At 41.3% G+C, this 18,098-nt stretch overlaps 1 pseudogene; it reads left to right on the top strand.

Annotated features, from left to right (window-relative positions):
* Nucleotides 1-11,918, top strand: part of LOC149141721 (putative DNA primase large subunit pseudogene) — a 40,387-nt pseudogene extending 28,469 nt beyond the window's left edge.
* Nucleotides 11,919-18,098: the final 6,180 nt, after the last annotated feature.

Genomic DNA, 18,098 nt, shown 5'->3' with positions numbered 1-18,098 from the left:
TTGTCATATCTTTAGTTGGGGGGAAGGGACATCATTTCATATTCATACAGCATACACCATCACACATTTTCATTTCATCCTAACATACTTGTCCTAATCAATTATGATTGCATTATGGTTCAAAAAGTTATATGATTTGCAAATAATGCCTAAATTATGAGCACACTATATCGCTGATTTTAAAGATGCATTCTTAAATATGTTCAATGAATCTTGTTGCAACAAAAAGAAACAAGTTATTGAAACACAAGAACCAATACCAATTAGAATTTGGTTGAAACATAAGAACCAACCAAACATGTTGCAATTCAATGTATGACAAGAAATACTTTACAAAAATAAATAAAATTGTCAAATGCAACGTTTAAGGACATATGATATAAGCCAAGCTCATTCAAAAGCAAAGACGTTGCGAGCAAATCAAAGGAATTAATGCAATATTTGCATGAGGACATGCAATTACTCTAGTTGGGGGGTATGTTGGGCCTCCAAAATGTCTTTAAAATGACATCCACTTTCACCTTTATCGCCACCATTTCACTCACATGTCGCAACTCCATAACCATATAATCTTTCATTAGCCACCATTTTCATAAATATATGGGTTAGGATCCTTATTTACCAAAGTTATTTATTTTATGTGTTTAAAGTGAATTTATGATTAAAAACTAGGAAATTAACATGGTTTCATGTATCTATATATGTGGCTTGAGTTTCATGACATGTGTAGGTTATTTGGAAGCTTCCAAAGCACCCTTATGTGGCCTCCAATGCTCAAATTCGAATTCCCTTCAAAGGAGATTTGGATAAAGGTCAAAGAAGGATATGTGTCCTATTTGGATTGTAACTCTATGAGGTGTCTCATCATTTCTTATTTGGATTAGAACTTTATGAGACACCTAGGAGATATGTGTCTCATTATGAGCTATTTGGTTGTAACTATATGAGATTTTAGTGGATCCTCATTAAATAGTGTAGCTTCTTATGTTTTTGCATAAATAGGAGAGCCTTTTCCTTTGAAGGCATGTGTAAAGTTGGAGAAATGCTCATGTTTTTAATAGAGAATTTGGAGCTCATACTTGGAGATTTAAAGATTTAGTTTTGCATTACATATGGAGCTTCTTCACTTGCCATCCTCATACACCATTGGAATGACCATCTAATGATTGTGAGATTTAATTGCTTTTATAGATTAAAGTTCATTTGCTTTCTTAGTATTAGTTTTAGAATGACTATGTAATCTTTGCTTTTCTAAAAACATTTCAATAGGGAAGATTTATGTATTTTCTAATTGGATTAAGTTTGAGGCAAGGGCTCATAGTTATTTAGTTTCCTTTCATGTTCTGTTATTTACTTTCTTAGATCAAACCATCAATTCATTGTATAATTGAATAAAGGATCAGGCCAAGAAGGTGACTTCAAATTGGGTGATTGAATGTTCAACCTATGCAATCATTGAGCTTTACTTTTTCATGTTTCTAATTTTTGCTTTTAAGATCCTCATTTAATTGCATTAACTGATATTCCTAAAGATCATTTTAAGAAATTGATTTAATCATATTTCAAGATTGAATGATTGAATATTTAATACATGCAATTACTGAGTTATTTTCTGCACACTTTACTTGTTTTTTTAGGACATTAGAAGTTAAAGTATAAATAGTTGCTTATACATCATCTCAAGAAGGTAACACTTCATAATTGAATGCTGGAGTAACTAAGTATACATTACTTGTTTTTTATTTCACAGGTTAATTGAATTTCATTTTCATTATTTGATTTCATAGATTAGATGAATTGGTTTTCGTTATTTTGTAGTTAGATTGATCTAAACTGAAAGACAATTTCTAGCACATACAGTGCATGCATGTTTCACAAGTTTACAAAACCCCCAAGTTGACAAATTAAATGATAGGCAATCACTTTGCCCCAACAGTCCTCTGCTGTGATACTCTTCTTACAAGCCGCCAATATAGCCATCTTAGAAAATCTGTCCATGACCACAAATACACAGTCATTACCATGCTTGGTAGAAGGGAGGCCAGAGATATCAGTCATGGAGATGGATTCCCATGGCTGGATGGCAGTAGGAATAAGTGTGTACAGGCCTTGCTTCTTGATGGTTGGCTTGGCAATGGCGCAGGCAGTGTAGGATCTGATATATTTTTGAACATCCAGTCAAAGTTTGGGCCAATAAAAGTACTTTTGTAGTACAACCATAGTTTTCTCCACACCAAAGTGTCATGCGACCTTACTGTAGTGCGCCTCGCAAATCATCTTGGCACGCTCGCTTGAAAGAACACAAAGATGGCCCAAGTAGCATAATAATGCGTCCTAGAGGTGGAAATCTGGAAATTGCTTGCCAGCTACTAGCATCTACTTTGTCGAGGTGAACTTTGGATCATTTTTGTATAGTTGCGTCCATCCATAGGTCTCATGACCACAAGAGTTGAGAACAGTAGTCAATGTTGCAACTGGGGACCGACTAAGGCAGTCTACAACATGATTGGTGCTACCATTTTTGTATTTAATGCTCAAGTGGAATTGTTGCAGATATGTAGACCACTTCTGATGGCAATCATTCTGCAACTTCGCCTATGTTTGTATAAACTGAAGAAGTCGGTGATCAGTGTGGATAACCGTCTCCTTCCCTAGAATTAGTGCTTCCATTGTCGGCAAGCCTGCACGGTGGATTACATATATTTATCATAGGTGGGGTACTTCCGAATTTTATCGGAAATTGTCTAACTATGATAGGCCATTGGATGCCCGTATTGGGTGAGGACTGCACCAATAGCATAGCCTGACGCATCTGTCTCGATTTCAAATATTTGTTGCAGGTCCTGTAGTGTGAGTATTGGTGCAGAGAAGAGGCGGTGCTTCAACTCAACGAATGTCTTCTGTTGGGACTCAGACCAGGAAACTTTGCTTTCACCCCACCCTTAATAATCTGATTCAAAGGCCAAGTGATATCGGAGAATCCCAACATGAACCTTCGATAGAAATTTGCAAGGCCCAAAAAGTTGTGAAGCTCCATTAGAGTGGTCGGGATGGGCCAATCCCTAATGACTTGGATCTTGGTCGGGTCCACATGCATGCCACAATCATCTATGATGTAACCCAAGTATTGGACCTGGCTCATGCCAAGGGTGCATTTCTCCAAGTTGGCACACAACTTGTGTTGCCGAAGGGTTTGAATGACCTATCAAATGTGTTGCAAGTGTTCTTCCCAACTCCTGCTAAAGATGAGGATATCGTCCAGATAAGGCACCATGAACGAGTTGGTGAAGGGCGCAAGATGTCATCCATTAGCCTCATAAAAGTAGCAGGGGCATTTGTCAACCTGAAGGGAATAACCAACCATTTAAAAAGGCCTTCCTTGGATTTAAAGGTGGTCTTCCATACATCTATGGGCTCTATTGGAACCTGGTGATAACTAGACTTCAGATCGATCTTTCTGAAATACTTGGCCCCCTTGAGTTGGTCTAGCAGGTCATCAATCCATGGGATTGGATACCTGTTCCTGACAATGATTTTTTTTAGTGCCCGATAATCAATGCAAAGCCTCCAGGTCCCATCCTTCTTCTGTACAAGTACAATCGGGCTCCCACAAGGCAAGGAACTTGGTCAGATGTGCCCTTTCTGCAACAACTTCTAGATTTTCCGCTTGATCTCTTCATTTTCCAGAATGGAGCGACGATATATCAGACCGTTGGGTAAAGCTGCTCCGAGAGTCAGATTGATTGAATGCTTGAACTGACAATGTAAGGGTACCCCTGTGGGTGAGGAGAAGATGTCCCTGTATTCTTCCACGACTGTATCCACCAGCTTCTGCTGCTTGGAGGAACCCTTCTTGGGGGCCATGGATGTGGCTAGGATCTTCCCCTTATTTTGAGAGCGAATCAGAAAGAAAGAAAAAAATCCCAGTATGGGAGATGACCTTACTGCATTTCTTAGCAGAGATCAAAGAGATGGCGATAGGTGGGGCTACCTTCGGTATCCTGTATAACTTAGTACCCAAAGAAATAATAACATAATGAAGTATAGACTCATATACAATATGTCGCTTCCATAAGTATGGTTGTCCTAATAATACATCACAAACTTCAAGAGGAACAACATCACACAATACCTCATCCATGAAGGGATTGATGTTGTAGGGAAGGTGACAGTGCTGGCTGACGTGAACATCTCGGCTTTGGTGAAGCCACCCAATGGTATAGGACTACTTATGTGTTGTAGTCGGTAGGCCCAACCAATTCACGACCTCTACTAAAATGAGGTTCTTTTGGCTCCTGCTATCGAAAATGAACTGCAATGGAGAACCCTTCACCCACATATGTGAGTGGAATAGGCGCTCCCCCTCTTCCGGATCTTCAGGTTCAATCTTCTAGATCTTGGTGGTGACCACAGTGGCACTGGGCTCCGTGCCAATGATATGCTTCCCTTTGTCATTCCCCTTGTCGGGTTCTGACTTAATGTCGAAACATGCATTAGACTCAGAAGATTTCAGGTCGACCACTAGTGACTGCTTGGCCCGACACTCACTTATGTTGTGAGTGGAGCTCTTATGTAATTCACACCGCTTTCCCATGTTCTTCTTTTTCTTTGTGGTATTGTTCTTTGCTTGCGGCTTTGGCGGGTTCTCCTGGGTCGCATTGTCTTGGCCTTGCCCTTTTCTCTACGGTTTGGTGGCACCTTTCCCTTGCTTTGGATTCGCAGATCCACAGTCTCTCTTTTCATGTTTAAGCTTCTACTCGATCTTGACAGTGTATCGACACGTTGTGCCGAGCGAGGAGATGTCTAGGAACTCCGTCTCGTCCTGGATGTACCTATGCAGGCAACCACGGTACTTGAGTACCAAATGTTTCTCAGAATCCTTGAAACCCAACTTCGTGCAAAGGGTATGAAAAACATTATTAAGCTCTAACACGTCTTGCTCCCTTCCCTGTCGCAGTGTAGTCCACTTTATGTATGTATCCTCATAGCTCCTGACAGCGTAGTACTGTTCCTTGATGGCGTCCCAAAACGAATCCTAAGTGGATGCGGCCAGAAATAGTGAGGGCGTACTTTCACCCTTCTGCTCATAGTAGGTTTCCCACCAGTCCTTAATGTGGGGGGCGCTTTGAGAAGAGAAAAATTAATATTTTCCCAGCTCGAAAAATCACGAACAAAAAAATATCCTTCTAACACATTTAACCATTTATCTACGGTGTCCGAATCTATCTAACCCTCAAATATGGGAATTTCAAAGTTAACGTGTACCTTAAAGAATGTGGCGCTTCTAGAGTAGCTGCTAGAAGTAGTTGTGTCGCCCTTGGGTAGCCACTGAAGGATTTGGCCAAAGTTGTTAATCATCTCATTCCTCTATCGCTCGAGGGCTTTTTCGAGCAAGATTTTGAAAGGATCTCCTGCCCCCTCGTCTTTATGTTCTTCCCCCATGGGAGGTCGTCGAGATTTGGGAGGCTGGTCTTGCAAAGGTTCGACCAGTTGAAGCCCTACCTCCTTATATCCCGACCTCGTTGGGGACATGTAAAGAAAAACAGAGAAAGAGCAGACCAATTTGATACCACTGATCTGAATTTAAACAAGAACACAAAAAATTACAAATATAACCATAAATACAAAGATTCAGCATAAATAACACTTCATTTCATTAATATCAAATACTGAAATATGCTTACAAATAAAATGGAAATAAGACTAGCTCGGGCAATGGTAGCTTATCTTTGAGAAGCGATGTGGCGGCTACATGCCTCTGAACTATGTTACAATGAGGCTCCAAGGCCTATTTATTATTGAGAAACAATGGAAAACCCTAGCCATCCAGAAACTTAACCCTAGGAGATGAAGTGCCAAAATTGTGGGCCTCGTTTGGGTAAATTGGTACATCAATTTCCCGGGGTTGTAACTTTGGCATACGATCTCTGTTTGGCTATCATAATACCTCGTTTCGAAGATCTCGAAGAATATGTTGAAAATAAATTAGTCACGTTAATTAAGAAGTTTTTGGTCTTTCTGTTTTCCCTAAAACATTCGTTTAGGGCCTCAAAACGACTCCGGAAGTTCAGGACCCGAAACTCTGCCAAAAAATAGTAAACTGTGCTACAATTAAGGAAACTAAAAAACTGAAAGAGACAGTGTTGGGGGTCCAAGTGGAATAGGAGGGTGGCCACCAATATCCACCTGGATCACTTGTAGATTACATGTTTGTAATATGTTTAAAGAAATGTTTCTCATGGCTAGTAGGGGTCTGGTTCGAGGCTTGTTCAAGTATTTTCGTTAGAATTTTTGTTTCCCTATTATTTTACTGTTCTGGAGATGTCATGCAATTCTGGGCAGTGACCTGGACTCTGGGCCTGAAAAAGTGGCTTAAATCCGAGGGACCCTGGCACAAAACTGGACAAAATAGTCCCTGGATGATGGCATGCCTATAGCATGAGAGCATCCAGAGCCCTCTGAACGCTGGCAGACCTATGTCATGAGAGCATCCAGAGCCCTCTGAACGCTGGCAGACCTATGTCATGAGAGCATCCAAAGGTCAAGTGATCAAAAACTTCAGTGGGACCCAGGGGTAGGATGGCTGAAGTGTTGGGATAGTTCTCAGGGGTCCTGTAGCTAATGTGGAAGGTCTGTATGTTGTGTTTTCGTTGATTCCATTTCTTTAAGGTCACATAGGAGGTTGAATCCAAACATAGTAGCCTCTCGTCGCATATTTATCCCGGTTGGACGATTACTTGGGTAGATGTGGGAGGAGGGTGTTACACAAGGGGAAGTGAAGGAGGTCTGGGCATCCTCTGAGGCACTCAATCCATCTCCTTCGAGCACTGGATCGCCAACCTCCATACCCTTTTGGGAAAATTAAATGCATAGGATCTTCTGACAAGGTTTGGTTAACAAGGGTTTACGACCCTTCCCTCCTAGGGATGAAAGTAAGTTTTCTCCATAGTCTGCGACACCTCAAGAAGCTTTTGGGGGACACCAACTGGATCCTGGTTGGGGATTTCAGCCTCATAAAATATCCCAATGAGAAGAAGGGAGGAGTTTGGTATTTGGATCCGATATCCCCAACATTCTAGGAACCCATCCAAGACCTGGGAACCGACATTGATTTTAAGAATGGATCCTTCACCTGGAACAACCGACCAGGAGGTAAGTATTAGATAGCCTCAAAATTATATTGTTTTCTTCTTTCTAATAACATCCTCCATCAGGATCTATTTTTTCAAGTGTCGATCCTCCTGTGCCTTGGATCAGATCATTGGCCAATCTGTATTGAGATCAATCTGCAGATGGCTCCTCCCAACTGTCTGTTTCACTTTGAATCATTCTGGCTTGACAAGCCAGACTTCTTGGCTAAGCTAGAAGAATTGTGGAAAGCAGTTAGGGTGATTGGTCGCAATCTAATGGGAACTTTCCAACTAAAGCTGAAAGAATTAAAAGGAAAAAATAAAAGAATGGAACCAATTGGACTTCCGAAATATCCACCGGGAAAAGTGGTGACTTGAAGAAGTCATGCGATCTATTCAGCAACAGATCATATTGGAAGGGAGAACAGATTCCCTCATTGCCCAGGAGGGACATCTCCTAACTGATCTAGAACAACGACGGAAGCAGGAGTAAATGTTGAAACCACTCAGCCATATTAAACATATATGCAGCAAATTAACACACAATAATCAAACCAGCAACACACAAAAGACAAACTGGCGGAAAAGGCAGAGAGCCATCATGTGGTCTCTCATGCTCATGTAATTCTCTCTTGTTCAAATAATTTAATAATACATTTAAATACATGAGCAAGTGGTCTTAAGATAGTGCGTCTATCTTAGACTCACTTGGTTGAGACAATTTCTCAACTTACACACTAATTTAGGAGAACTAGTTGGAGAGAATCTCTCCTCCTAACTAAACTCCTTAGTTTGAGAAACTAACTCTCATGATTTAATTTAATTAATAATTTAATTTGGATTTATAATTGTTTTTAAGAGAGTGAGGCTAACATTCCCCCCCAATGATAAATCCAAAAAGAACAAGGAACCATCTTCCAAGATCTCAAGTTTCTCCTCAAAAATCATTTGCCTGAAAAAACCGCCAAATATGGATGCTAAAGAAACTGCAATATGAAGAGACTATGAGTCAGTTGCATGACTGATTCATCTCTAAATGACGCTTGACAACTCCATCATGTGCCAAGCCGTAAAAGGATCCAACTGTCCTTTGCTTGAAAACAGCATCCGGTGTCCACTGACATAATTTGATGAATGCCCACTGGTGTATTTGCTGATGATGATCACCCACTGGCTGATGAAGATGTCCATTGGCTGCTTCACTGATGTTGTCGAGACTTTTAGTTTGACAACCACTTGTCAATTTCATTGACATTTTCCCCCCTTTGTCAGCTGAAAGGAGAGACAATCTTCTCCAAATTATATCTGAATTCTGAACTCCCCCCCTTTAGGTGTAGGAGAGTTTCACTGTTGTACTCCCGCTTTTAGGTGCATGAGAGTACTATCTTCAATTGACTGTTGGTTGCAATATGTGTGAGTGAATTCGATTATAAAACTTGTACAATCTTCTAGCTGTGGATGACCATTCCCAGGGATCAATCCATGAATAATTTATCTTCAATCTGGCTGGTTGGTCTTGTTTGCAACATTTCTTTGAGGAATGATTCTACTTGCCACAATGGTGACAAGGATGGAGATCAAAACACTGATCTTCCAGATGACCAGTTCTTTGACAATGAGAACATTTTGGTTTGTCTGCAACTTGAGTTTGCGTGTATTTCTGTTTGTCTGCACTTTCAGTTTGTGTGCATTGATGTCTGTCTGCAACTTGCGAAGAACTTGCTGAGGTGATATGTTCAAGTAATCCGGCACTGACGAACTGAATGGGCTTTGAATAATCAGGGATATGTAAGTTGTCGTCATCTTCGACATATCCTAAGCCGCGTCGATTTCGATTACTTTGGATTTCTTCCCATGGCTTGATGATGGGTTTGGAAGAAAGTTGCACTGGAACAACTTCAACACTTGAAGCTGGTTGGATGAATGAGTTCGAATGATCAGCTGTATCTGGAAAAGACTTGGAAGCAACATGCTTCTCTTGCAACTCAATTCTTTGCAGTTGCGATTCTAGTTGAAGGAACTCAATTGTTTCATGTGCATGTTGAATATGCACTTGAATGTCAACAAGAGTGGTTTTGCTGATCTGCACCATGTCGTCGGCTGATGATATCATTAAATTGTGAAGAATTTGGGACAGTTGAATGTGTGTCGCCATGTTTCCTTGCTTACTTTGAAGTCAGGCTCGTTTGTTGTAGAATTGGGGCTTGAAAAAATTGCTCACTTGAGTTGATCACTGAAATGACAGGTTCGCTTGTACTGTGGCTGATACTTTTAAACACTTGCTTGAACTGCTGATTGTACGCTCGCTTGATGACGATTGATTGTTGCACGCTCGCTTGCTTTCACACTTGCTTGCTTTGATTGTTTGAATGATGATTGCTTAAAACACTGGATTGATTTGATGCTCACTTGAACATGCTTGATTGATTACTGACACTTGTGATTTCTTGAATGTACTCACTGAATGTGATGATTTGTAAAAAAAAGGAAAGGGTGTCGAACACTATCGAAAATGCACCCAAATGACAAATGATAAATTCAATGTTCAAGTAACAACTGACTTGACTTAATGTATGCATTGTAAGAAATGAAAAGAGGGTGTCGGTTACAACCGAAAATGCACCCTTACAATTCAAGTGAATTTGACTTTGATTACAATTCAACTTACAAATTATGATTTGCAAGTTACAGTTTTGCATTGAGATTTTTAAAGAAATGGTGCAAGTGCAATTGCCAAAAAATTGTTGTTGAATTGTTGCAAAAATTGTTGATGTAGATGACAGCTAGATTGGATGTTGAAGCAGAAATGTCTTGACTTGAAATGCTTGATTTTGTAGCGTCCTTAACTTGATTGCTTTGATGATGTGAAATGTACTTGCTTGAAAGATTGTCTTATCAAGATGATGATGTGACGCTTTGTGCTTGTGTACTTATGTGCATGTTGTTGTTTTAAGCATAATACAAAGAGATAATTAGAACACAAGTCATGCATTCATTACACACCATGTACCTAAGATCCCCTTATTCAATTTCGGGCGGATCTAGGACACAAGCACCGCAAAAAAGATATGTTTTTATTAACCTTCAAGATACATCATCATGGCAATGTCTGCAGTGAGGCGTTTCAAGCACACATTGAGAACTCTCTGGCGTCAATTTGTCTTCAAAAAAACTAACTCTAAAACAATGATAATGCCAAGCTCTAGCGTCAAAGTTAACTTTAATATTTGTTTTACCTCTCTTTCACATCAACCCTCACTTTTCTCACTTGTCATTGTGACTTCTCAATTACAATTTAACTTTGACTTTGAATTTGAAATGAATTTAAGCTACCTCAAAGTAAAATAGTATTTTTGGATTTCTACAATAAGCTGCCCTTAAAAAAAATCACTCATCATTCCACATTACCAATCACTCCTTCCAAAGGCACTTATTACTCCACAAGCTTATCACTCCAATAAAATGTACAATTATATATATACTTGCAATAACGTTATACCACTCTGCTATTATTGTTGAACGATTTACACCATGCAAGCTAGCTGAAGCTGTTGTTACTGCTTGAACGATTTACACCATGCAAGCTAGCTGAAGCTGCTGTTACTGCTTGAACTTTGTTTGAAGAAGAAGAGAATCGAACCTGGGTCTTTCAGATTAGACCCCTGCAAAAATACATATATTGTTGTCGAATTTGTTTACGTGGATCGTCTCAGAGTTCTTAAGGGTCTCGAAGATGCGTTGTCACATGGAAAAAAATCGGAAGAACTGGAAAGCTTGGTGAGCGAGTTGTGGAGAAAGCACATGCGGACTCCAAATGCAGCTGACATGATCAATACAAATATTATATCCCATTTTGTGTTGCGCTTGGTATACTGCAGAACGGAAGAGCTTCGGAGATGGTTCCGGCAGATGGAGACTACTTTTTTCCATCATCGTTTTCGTCTGGAACCCCCAGATGCCCAGAGGATGTTCATGGAGGAATGTAAGCTTCCTTACAGAGCAATTACAAATCCAGAGTTTGAGACGGTGAAAGATAAGTTGGATCAAGTTGCATGCTCACTTAACCAACCTCTTCCTAATGCGGAGAGCATCTTTTATAAGGTTCCCTTTGAGGAGGTTCCTGAGCTTGTTTCTGGTCGTCGAGTATTCTTGCAAAATGGTCATGCATTTGTTCCCATGAACCAGCTTGCAGCCATTGTGGTTGGTCAGTTCAGAAGTTGTTTATCAAAAGCACTTGTTTTAACAAACAGAAAATGGACTTCGACGATTGCTGAAAAAGAGAAAGACCGGTTGACACCTATTGTTGAGACATTGGGTACATGGTATTTGGGACCTGACTACTCAAAGACAAATGATAATACTGAGATTTCACTGAAGGACATAGACAACTTGGCAAACAACTGCTTTCCTCTTTGTATGCACCACAATTATGGGAAGAAAGGGAAGAGAACGGATTATAGTCCTTATTCTTGTCAAAAAGTAATTATGTCAACACTTGGTGTAGGAGATCACCATGGTTGCCCTTACCGATATTTCAGCGAGGAGAACTTGCGGGCTGCTCTTGGAAAAATGGGAGTTAATGGTATTACTGTTGATGAAGTGTTGCGGAAAACTCGTAAATCAAAGGGGGTCAAATCAAACACATTTGCACCCGGGAAACAAGATTCACGCAGAAGGAATCTAAGCAGTCACACACTATCTTATTTATCCTATTTATGTATGGAGTATAAAATTTTCAGATCTCTTTCATCGCCTTCCTTTGAGCCACTGAAGCCCGTCCACATGTAGATCCAGCTTTGACAGTGCACACGCAGTTCATTCATGTAGCCTCGTTTGACGGGATTAAAAAACATCAAAGCGCACCTGCAAAGATGTCGAAGGGTTTCGCCCTCTTTAATTATGGGAAAGAATCCTCGCTAATTTCTAGTTCTGAACCTCGCCTTGATTCAAGAAAACAACTTTTCTTCGATACGCGGCCATCCTCTGTGTGGTTAGGCTAAATATCAAGTAGAGCGTGCGGAGGCTCGACTCTGATTCTTCCGCCTCCGGTCATTAGATCGCAAGTCCTCCATGCGTAAAGAGCTCGATCTTTAAAATGTTATTGGCATGCCTGTGGCTTTCGAGAATTGAGAGCATGCAATAACACCTCAGCCGTGGAGGTAGTTCTCAAAATGACAGTGGACTCATTACGCAGCCTCTCAAATCTGTAATTGATGTTGACTGCACCAACTACCACTTAGGGCAACGCGCAGTTGAGGCAACATTCATTTTGATATTCAGATGGGTTGTTAACTCGCCCAAACCCTCGCTTCGTAGTTTCTTGATGTGTCTTCCTCTTGAAGAAATATCAGCTGCAATCCATTCTCCAATCTCCAAGATAAAAAACTGACAAGCTAACCAATTTTCTCAACCTAGCTCCGATACCACATGTTGAAACCACTCAGCCATATTAAACATATATGCAGCAAATTAACACACAATAATCAAACCAGCAACACACAAAAGACAATCTGGCAGAAAAGGCAGAGAGCCATCATGTGGTTTCTCATGCTCATGTAATTCTCTCTTATTCAAATAATTTATTAATACATTTAAATACATGAGCAAGTGGTCTTAAGATAGTGCATCTATCTTAGACTCACTTGGTTGAGACAATTTCTCAACTTACACACTAATTTAGGAAAACTAGTTGGAGAGAATCTCTCCTCCTAACTAAACTCCTTAGTTTGAGAAACTAACTCTCATGATTTAATTTAATTAATAATTTAATTTGGATTTATAATTGTTTTTAAGAGAATGTGGCTAACAAGAAATCTTGTGGCGACAGAATTCGCGAGTCGGCTCAAGGAGGGCGAGTGAAACATGAAATTTTTCCATAAGACCATGTTGAAGCATCACCAATATAACCAAATCTTCTCCCTCAATGGCTTTAATGGTAGGAGACTGGTGCAACATGATGAAATTTCAGAAGAGTTCATCACTCAGTTACGGACTTTGTTCACAGAGCGAAATAATGATAGGAGTGAGGCAATCTCCAGGATCCAACAATGCATTCCAAACGGAAGATCAAAATGAGGCCCTTATGAGAGAAATATTCTTTGCATAAGTGGAGGAAGTGGTATGGGCTCTTCTGTCGAAAAAATCCCCTAGCCCGGATGGTTTCACCTCTTAATTCTTCAAAGATGGCTGGAAATTTCTAGGAGATGAGATTCACGAGCTAGTAGAGCACTCTCACCGCACCCAATGGATTTGGTCAGGTCTAAATGCAAAATTTCTTACGCTTATCCCTAAGAAGGGTGCGACGTTGGACCCTAGTGGCTTTTGGCCACTTGCACTTTACAACGTAATCTGCAAGATTCTCTCAAGAATTCTAGTTCGATGACTCAAACCCTGCTTCACAATATCATTGGACCCAAATAGTCTTGTTTTGTAGAAGGGCAAAAAATAATGGATGGGATATTGGTGGCTCACGAGGTGGTGCACTCTTTGTCCTCATCCCGAACCCTGGGTATGCTTATCAAACTAGATCCCTTGAAAGCTTATGATCAGTTAAATTGGGATTATTTATTTTCTATCCTCGCTTCTTTTGGCTTTTCCAGTTCCTGGATCAATTGGTTCAAATCCATGATTTTGACCCTTTTATATTTAATCCTTGTGAATGGAGCGCCCTTTCGGATGTTTCGTGGATCTAGAGGGCTTCGCCAAGGAGATCCCATCTCTCCATTTCTCTTTATCATAGTAGAAAAAGGATTGGGAAGACTTATCAAAGCGATTGTTGAATCTCGCAGCCTCCTAGGCATCAAGATATTGCAAGAGGCCCCTCCTCTCACCCACCAAAAATTTGTTGATGACAACATGCTATATGGGAAACCCACCTTAAAAGAGGCAAAGCAATTGGGATCTATTATGGCGCTATTCCAGTAGGCATATGGTACCCAGATCAGCGATGACAAATCAGACATCTTCTTCAACACTCATCCTAGAGTGCAAATTCATCTGGCAAGAACTCTTGGATTCAAAGTTGGCTCACTCTCCAACACTTACCTCGGAGTAGCTTTGGTGTCAAACTCTCTCAAGATATCCTATTGGAAGGAGATGTTATCTTGCATTGATAAGAAGCTATCAAGTTGGACCTTTCGGGTTCTAAACTCGGTGGTCCGACTTGTTCTTCTAAAGGTAGTTCTACAGGCTATTCCCCTATATCAGTTCTCGGTCCTTCTGGCCCCTAGGAGCATCTATAAGGAGGTCACAACAAAGTTCCAAAAATTTCTCTAAGATAGACCGCAAATCGGTCGAAAATGGGCCCTGGTGGCATGGTATAAGTTGTGTACACCAAAGATTCATGGTGGCCTAGGATTGAAATATCCCGAGTTGCTATCTCATGCCCTTAGTGAAAAATTTTGGTGGCGATGGTTGCAAGGCAAACAAGAGATATGGAAGCAGCTTTGGGCATGCAAATACATGGTTGCGGGTTGGCATGATGCATTGCAGCACCATCATAACCTACCAAACGACTCCTCAATCTGGAATCGAGCAAAAGCCCACCAGGGCCTCATTTGGGATCACGGGTTCTGGGAAATCAGGAATGGCAGCAAGGCTAGATTCTGGAAAGAGGCTTGGATGCAGCACCCTAGATTAGCTCGAGACCTTACCCTTGAAGATATCCAAGCATTTACCTCTCGGTTGGGGCCGGTTCGCGTTAAGGACTTATGGCAGGATCCAATCCCAGGATTGAAATGGAGGGAATGAAAATCTTCAGCTCACTAGCCAGTTCATGACCCACCTATGGACTAGGAGGCTCCCACCTTGATTCTCTGTTAGTGCCCTATTCTCAACAATGGGGAACCAGACAAGCTACGGTGGGGACACCTCTTGAAAGGAATGTTCTCCCTCAAGGAATCTTATTCAATCTTATCATCTACAGGGGACTTGGAGTCGAATCCATTATGGAAGCGAATATGGTACTTCCGACTATGGACAAAATTTTCGTTGTTCCTATGGTTAACGGGCCAAGGTAAGCTCCTCACATGCGATAAAATATGGAAAAAAGGTTTCCATGGCCCCACTTGGTTCCCTCTTTGGCACAATGAGGAGGAAATGACTGATCACCTCTTAAACTTTTGTCCAAAGGCGCTGGAGGTCTGGGGCCGCCTCACAGACATGTTTGGAGCATCAGACCGGTCAGCCAATAGCATGCGAGAATCACTGGAGACATGGAGATGGACTCTCTTTAAAAACCCCATTGTTAACAGAGCATGGTGCCTCTCACAGGGATTTGTCCTCTGGAATATATGGAAAGCCAGAAACAAGGCAGTTTTCCACTCTTAAGCCTTTCAAAGAAATAACGTATGGAAAACCATCCTTCAGAACATCAAGAAAATTATGTCAATCTCACATTGGTTGGAGGACGACTGGAAAGCGAAGGGTAAAAAACGTGTCTCTATGATTGCCCTTGATCTCCACCGGGATTCCTTTGACCCCGGGCCAACTCGTCGTGCCATAAATATGGGAAGCCTCTTCTAGCTCTTTCATCTGCCCCCACAGGGATTTCTTAAACTTAATTTTTATGGGGCCTCCAAGGGAAACCCCAGGCCGACTGGTCTCAGGGGAATAATTTGCAATGACAAGGGGCAAGCGGTAAAATTTTACGCAGCCTCTTGTGGTAGCACCACGAACAATGCATCCCAATTTCTGGCCTTGGAAAGAAGGTTGAATGTAGAAGAGGAAATGGGGTGTCTAAACTCCAGGTCATAGGAGAATCCTAGATAGTTATAACCATGCTTCAAAAACTCATTATCAGATCCTCTCCAGACAGAGTCATAAAGAGCTCGCGACTGGAACTAATAGGGGAACATATTCATTGCAGGGTTTCCTCCTTTGAATATGTAATCACAGAACATGTCGACCAATAGGGTAATAAGGCAGTTGATAAACTAGAAAATTGGGGTAGTGATCATCAAGGGTAGTATCTCCTCCAGGACTAACCCCCCCCTCACAAAATACCCACCTGGTGGATTTATGTCAGATACTGGCAGGGGAAGAGGCTTCCCCAATGGGGGTGAGGAACCCAGCGTACGAAGCACTATGTGGCTCATGTTTGTACACAATTGGCATAAGGGTGGAGATATGGTCTCCCCACCATCTCAAATCACTTGGCGTACGAGGGATAATTATGGTGTTCGTGTGAAATACATCAACGCCTCAACTAGTGTGAGAGGAAATGTAGCTTGGGTTGAGTTACTAGTCTTGGAAGCCTTGGTTGGACAAACGCTCTGGAAGCCTTGGTGGGTTGAGTTACTAGTCCTAGAAGCCATGGTTGGACAAATGCTTTGGAAGCCCGATGACAACTGTGGGTTTAGTTACTAGTCCTGGAAGCCTTGGCTGGAACAAACGCTCTGGAGCCCTGGAAGGCTTGGGTAGAGACCAATCTGATGATGGTTTTGTGATGTCCGACCATGAGGTGGAATCATTGTTTGATGGTTTGAGGTGGTTTGGCCTCTGGAAGCCCTGAATGGTTTTGATTGATGTGTTTTATGAGATCCCTCATTCATGCTTGGAATATGGCATGGGGGTGATTCGTTGAAGAGATATTTGGCTCAGCCATGTCTACGGTCAGGTGGAACGTGGTAGTCCCATATCGGGTTGGATTTTGCATGATTAATATGAGGTTATTTATCCTTGTTATATCATGAGTATTATACTAGTTTATATGTGGATTATATGGATGTTGTTTCCTTTGTATTTCTATTGTTATTATGATGGTTATGAATATGTATTATGACAGTGGCTATGTATGGCTCCGATCATGTTTTTATTTGTATATGAATTAACAATGTATCTATGGCCTAATGGCTGAAACTGCAACTATAGTGATAAGGAAAAAGTTCCTCATAGAGAATCTCAGATAAGTATGAGACCCCTATGCTTAGATCTATCATTTAAACCTGTAGATTGCATTTATGCCAAGTGTTCGATAGAATGTCAGTCCCGGTTGGGGATGGTCAGGCCTAGTACTGGAGTTTGTTTTTAGCTTATTAGTATTTCCATCATGTGTTTAATGAATTCCAGAAGTTACAACAAGTTCTGGCCAGTGGCCAAAATTCTGGGCTTGAAAAGTCCCTTAAATCTCGCAGACTCTAGCATAGGTCTAATGGAAATAGTCCTTGGATGCAGGCATGTAGGCTTGTGGGAGCATCCAAAGCTCTCTAGACGCTGGCATGCCCATAGCATGGGAGCGTCTAGAGGTTTAATATCTTGAAAACTCAGTTGGACTTAGGGGTCGGTTAGCAGAAAGGCTGGGATGGTTCCTAGGAGTCCTAATGCTGATGTTGAAGGTATGTATGGTGTGTTTCCATTGGTTACACTCCTTTAACGTGACTTAGGAGGTCGAATCATATCATAGTAACTTCTCATCACATGTTTACCCCGGTTGGCAAGTTACTTGGGCAAATGTGGGAGGAGGGTGTTACAAATGCATTCCCAAGGTTGGTTAAGAGTAGGCAAAGGAGTATATAGGCCTTGCTTCTTGATGGTCGGTTTGGAAATGGCGCAGGAAGTGCAGGATATAATGTAATTCCCAACATCCTGTCGAAGGTTCAGCCAATAAAAATACTTCTGCAGCACTGCCACTATTTCCTCTATCCTGAAATCATCTTGGAATACTTGCTTGATCACAAAGGTATCCCAGATGGCATAAGAGTGCATCATAGAGGTGAAATTTTGGAACTTTATTTCATTCTAGGAGTGTCTGGTATGTGTTTCTGAATTCTGGATCACTCTTGTAAAGATGCGGCCACCCCGCAGTCTCGTGCCCACAAGAGTCGAGCACAGTCGTCAGTGCCATGACCAACGGCCAGCTGAGGTAGTCTACAACATTGTGGGTGTTTCCCTTCTTGTACTTAATGTTCAAATGAAAATTTTGCTGATATTTGGACCTTTTGTGATGACGATCGTTCTGCAACTTCCCTT

This window comes from Pinus tabuliformis, chromosome X, assembly GCF_031772625.1.
Source record: "Pinus tabuliformis cultivar Carrire ecotype Pingquan chromosome X, CPIR1, whole genome shotgun sequence".
NCBI lineage: Eukaryota > Viridiplantae > Streptophyta > Pinopsida > Pinales > Pinaceae > Pinus > Pinus tabuliformis.
The sequence above is the reverse complement of the archived record's forward strand: the minus strand, read 5'-3'. Positions and strand labels throughout refer to the sequence as shown.